The sequence below is a fragment of the Natator depressus genome, chromosome 9, assembly GCF_965152275.1.
Source record: "Natator depressus isolate rNatDep1 chromosome 9, rNatDep2.hap1, whole genome shotgun sequence".
Classification (NCBI taxonomy): Eukaryota; Metazoa; Chordata; order Testudines; family Cheloniidae; genus Natator; species Natator depressus.
The window spans coordinates 8,670,669-8,676,668 of NC_134242.1; positions in this window are offsets into that span (position 1 = coordinate 8,670,669).

Consider the following 6,000-nt stretch of genomic DNA (forward strand, 5'->3'; position numbering starts at 1 on the left):
CTTTCAAACACTGAATAGACTCCAACCGCTGGCAGGCAGAACGGCCCCAGAATCTCACATTTGCTTTGGCTTGGGATGTGCCAGCTGGAAGGAGAGATGGGCAGGCACCACTCAGCTGTTCCCATCACTCAGTGCTTTGTGCACACAAATCCTTCTTTGCTGAAAGCGAGTCAGCACACCCCGTGTTACCTCCATAAGACTGTGTGAGTTGAAAAAACATATGTGCCTAAACCATCATGAACAGAATGCAGCCCACTCTTCTCTCCCTCCCTCCCAGCCACCAGCCACTGACTTCTCCAGCTGAAATCAAGTGTAGGGTGCTGGTTCTGCATCTCTTACCAACAGCTGGGGCTGATGAGTTCCCAAGCTTTATTCTAGGAGCCATGAATCTTAGGAGCCGCAGCTGGGCTGGGTCTGTGGAAAGGGATTGCACACAAGAGACACCCAACTTCATCTGGGAAGAGGAGAAGGATCTTGGAGCCAGAGAAGAACTTGGATCCTTCAGAGAAAAATGTTTGATGTGCTCAAGCCCATGCTGACCTGCACAAGTCTAATTTATGCTCTTAATATACCTTTTATTTCGATTTACAAAAAAACAATAAGGAAATTCCTAGACAAAAACTTAATTAATTTAATGGTAAGGCTGCTAGAGGAAGTTACATAAACAGAAAAAATAAATAACTATAAAGAATGTTTCCAAGAGAAGAAAAAAAAAGAACCCCAACCATTTAAACCTGGAAACGAGAAGTTAATATAGTGAACATAAAGATTTGAATTTCCTGATAGTTCAGACATTTTCCAGCACAAAGCTAGACATCGGAAAATCAGAATTACCAATTACAATCTTAACTTTCACTCCCCCTTTTTCTTTTTTCCTGGTATAGTAATACAGTTGCTCAACAATGTATCCAGTAATTCTGACATGGTACAGGAAGTTACTTACATAAGTACAATAATTAATGCAAGGCTAATGTGTTATTTTAGGAATTATATACTTAGTATAATATAGGAAGAACTGTAGGAAGATGTATCTTGGTTATGTACTAGGATCATTATTAAATACAAAAAAATGTTCTTGATGTAATTCAATAATTAAAACGGTAACATTTTGCAGTTAGAAGATGCATGTGCAATGCACCTTGAAGGGTATTTTTTATAGTCTGATGCAAGGCATAGTTACTGTAGATGTATTATACTTTATGTTTTGAAACAAATGTTTTAAGTCTTTTAAAACTGTCCTTAACTACTATCAGTGTAGCAGCCATGTTAGTCTCTAAGGTGCCACAAGTCCTCCTTTTCTTCTTAACTACTATGTTTCTTGGTGACACTGTTGGGGGGGGGTCAGAATTAAGGTGTTATTGGAATATATACTGTTCATTCTCACATGCATGGATTTGTGTATATGAAAAGAAAGGAGATTCAAATCTTTACATACCTCCCTCTGGGTTTCCTAGTGGGTAGGCATTGTATTTTGTGCCTTTTCAAACACCCAGGGCATTTTTGGTGCTTCATGGATATAATAAAATAACAACCATCTGAACATCTCATTTTCCCACTTTTTAATAGTTAGGGTGTTGTCCTATTTAATATTCTCTGGATTTATTTTTTTCTAATATCCATTAGACTTACTGTAGCAAATTTCATTTTAATGTGACTATTTTGGCTAAGAATAAAGCAATCCCAAAGCAAACTATTGTTAGGAGAACTGCGAGCCCCTTTTAACATTTTATTACAAGGTACTGTTAAAGTGACACCTCTCGAGAAAGGCTTGACCATGTGCTCCCATACTCGTAGTTTAACACACATACACAATGCGCACACACAGCACATCCACAAGCAATTGTGTATGTGTGCAAAAATACCCAAAGTGTATAATTAAGAGAAACACTAGACCAGGGCTGTGACCAGATTCCCCAGCACTCAGAAAGAAGCACCATGCAAGAAACTCTGAGTTCCATTAATCAAGAGCAAAGGCCCAGTGCAGCCAAAGAGCGTTTAGATTTATCTCCCAACTGCCTGACTTGGCTCCTCTCCCCAAAATATTTGGCAGATGCAGCAGCTGAGAAGCAGCAGCTGACGGAAACCCGGGACTTTGTGAGAAGCTCCATCAGGTTTGGAGTGATTTCAGAAAACCTGTTGGTGATCTTCATGGTGGGACAAGTTCTCCATCCAGAGAACCTGCCGAGATCTCTGTGGCACATGGCCAGTGACTCCAAAAGCATCCACCAGAGATTTCTGTAGTGCATGGAAAGTACCTCCAGAGAACCCACCAGAGACCCCTGCAACGCATGGCACATGCCTCCAGATGAAAGGTGGATTCTGTTTCCAGCTCTGCTGATAACCTGCTGTGTGACCATGGGCAAGTCACGTCCCCTCTCTGTGCATCTCCTTCCCCTCCCACCCATTGTCCATCTTTTCTATGTGGATCGTAAGACCTTCAGGACAGGGTCCATCTCTTGCTAGGTGTATGTAGTACAGCCCCTACCACAATGGGACTACAGTCTTGGCTGGGCCCTGTAGATGCTGCTATAATACAATTAAATAAAAATCAGAATAATCCCTGCAGCCTGTGGCAAGCAACTTGGGAATACCTGCTGGAGATCCCTGCCATGAGTGCAGAGTCCTTCCAGGGGTTTTCACAGTGGAGAAGTCTGCCTGGCCTGGCCAACGTACTGGTTGTATCTGCCCAGACGTGGCTTCTGGGGAGAGCTGGGCAAGTCATTTAAACTGTGAACAATATCACACTTTTCAAATACATGATCTGATGAATATGATCAGGCCAAATCTGCTTTGGGGACTGGGGCTAAGGAGGCCCCTAATTTTCAGGGCAGTGCAAGGGACGCTGAGGTCTAAACACATGGACAGAAACTCCTGCTAGCTGAGCCTAGACTGAAACAGAGAGAAGCTCTGGGCGTCCCGTGCTGCCCTGAATTGGGAAATGTCCTGTCTGCTAGGCCTCCTTCCAACACACACGTGTAGGGAGAAGGGAAGGCAAGGCCTGACACGCACATACACCATGCAAAGGACAGGGGGAGAGATGGAAAGGAGAGAAGGACAGTGGAGACATTGATCGTATTTGGTGGGGGAGAAGGGAGATTAGGATTTGTGGGGGGAAAGAAGTAGAGGGGGATGGCACCCCAAAAATAGCCTCACTGGGGAATGCCCTTATCCCAAAGCCAACTGCAAGCAGAGAAGTTCCAACTGGCTCTGAATGGAGCATACACACAGCAGACCATATACAAACCAAATCTACTCCCTTCCTGGAATGTGGCTTTACTGGTAACTTAAATAACACCAACAAAACATATCAATCGGCCTCTGCTTTCTCCCCACATTTGGCTGTTCCTAGAGTTTCTCTGCAGACTTCCCTCAACCTAAGGGCAGCTCCAACCCGTTATGTCCTGGTTTGAGCCAGCCGGTAGCATGAGTCAGTGGTAATTACGTGGCATCTTGATGCAAGCTCCTAGTACCTGAGCTCAGAGAGGCTCAGCAGAGGAGCCCTGCGTTCCTTTCCCACTGCCATGCTGACCTCATAGCTGTAGCTTGTGACCAATGGCTCATGTCCCCGTTCCCGGAAGTCATGAGACACTGTAGTCCTAGTCTGTGGTCACATGTGCTTCTCCCACGGCACAGTGCAGCTATGCTAGGAGATCTGGCTCTGGCCCCCAATCAATTTCCAGCTGGAATGTAAGGAGCTGGTTTCATCCTAGAAAGACCTGGTATGTGGTTTGGGACCTGGCTCCCTGCTTCTTGCTGTGTGGGATGCTGTGGTGGCAGTAGCAGTTGTCGGTGGCACTTCAACTCACAGCCCCCTGATTGAGATGGGAAGGGGCGACCTGCAGCGAGGGACCCATAGCTCTGGAATCAGCTCTTTCCTTTCGGTCCCACAGAGCTCGGATTTGTTGGCATCCGAGTCTCAGGCTTCCCCAGGGGGGTGGCGGTGGGCTGAAGGGTAGCATGCAGGGTGAGGCTGTGGGAATGGGACCGTGGATTTTGAAGGCATGCTGGCCCATTGATAATGTGTGTAGCATGACCGGGGCTCAGGCTGGGCATTTACAAATAGAGTACATCAGATCGGTGAGTGAACGGCCCATGTCTCACAGCTCAGTCCCTGCTGCTCTGTAAGATGGTCTCCAATGTCCAGCTCTTCACTGGGACTTCAGCACACAAATCCCTTTGAGGATCTGGGCCACAATCACTTCTAGGAGTGACAAGCCAAGCCGGGGTGAGCTGCCCGGTGTGACAGGTTTTCCCCGGGGTGCCGCCTGGAACTGGGGTACCACTGAGCCCCCTGACCCACCAGGCTGGGCTCCTTCTCACACTGTGCTGCTGTGACAAGCTGCAAAGCCCTCCAGACTGCGCTTTCACCAGCATTCACACAGGTAGGGACACACCCAGCTGCAGTTACACGAAGGTTCTCTAACCACCAGCTTCCCAGCCTAGGACCCCAGAGCAGTACCATCCTGCCCTGGTCAAATCTGGCCAGTATATGGGTTTAATACCCAGTCCGCCTCTCCCTCAGTGTGAAGAGAACAATGAACGCTTGTAGTAACCAAGCAGAGATTTTCCCCAAGCGCTCCAGTCAAAGCTCACTCGTTCGGATTAAAACATAAAATAAATTTATTAACTACAAAAGATAGATTTTAAGTGATTATAAGTGACAGCAAACAGATCAAAGCAGATTACCTAGTAAATAAACAAAACACAAACTAACTCTAAGATACTAGAAAGATAGGATATGAACTAGCAGATTCTCACCCCGAGAGATGATACAAGCAGGCTGCAGATTCTTAAGGGGGAAGCTGCATTTGCTTTACAGTTTGGAATCCCCAGGTCTTTCATACACAGGCTAGAAATCCTTTTAGTCTGGGTACAGCACTTTCCCCAGTTCAGTGTTTGCTCCTCGGGTCTTTGCAGGAGTCTTCTTATGTGGGAAGTGAAGAACCACAGATGATGTCACTCCCCGCCTTATATAGCTTTAGCATATGGCAGGAACACTTTGTTTCAAAACTTGGTTCCCAGACCGGTTTGTGGAAAAATACTGACATCCCAAGATGGAGTCCAGAGACATGTGGTCTGGTCACATGACCTTGCAGTGTTATAGCAGCCATTGCTTACAGGCTGGCCAGAAAGCCCACAGGAAGGTTAAGCTATTCCACAGTCCATTGTCTTTGCTGATGGGCCATCAGCCGCATCTGGCTTCTTCATTATTGTACCTGAAAGGCTGGCTATGGGAGTTTTCCAGAGCAAACCCATTTGAATTACAGAACCCTAGTCAATATTCATAATTTCAGATACAAAAATGATCCATGCATACAAATAAGATAATCATATTCAGCAAATCATCACTTTGCCAATGACACCTCACATGACTTATCTTGTACAAAATGCATCATAATTATACCATAATCCTAAGATAATAATATCACTGTGAAGAGTACGGGGTGCAGTGTCACACCTGGCACCACCCCTCCTCTGGCTCTTGTGTGATGACAGCACTGGGAAAAGCTCTCCAGGATATGGACTTGGGCTAAGACGAGACTCAAACTGCCCTGCCACATCAAGCCTATCCCCTAAACTCTCCTTCCATTGTCTCCACCCAGGCAGGCAGGCGGGAGACGCCAAAGGGAAGAAGTGCTGTTGGAACTGTCCTACTTCAAAGCTGTTGAGAACACAAATGATGTGTGAGAAGCTGAGTTGCCAGGCCCCAGCATCCGGCACAAGAGCTCCTTTTAAGTAAATAATAGGATCTAGTGAGATGCTTTAATTGTGTCACAGGAATTCCATGTGAAAGGAGACAAGATTGAGCATGTGCACGGTCATCCCGGGCCCAGCTCCTGCCAAGCCCTGGCCCCATCACTGGTGCTCTGTGACATGATTTTTCAAACTACTGCAAGCAGCAGAGGCTGCTCTGGAGATAATGTGGAGCTGTTTTGTGTACGCATCGGACAGTTCTATGGGACATCACTCGTGTATGTGTGTGTGTGTGTGTGTGTGTGT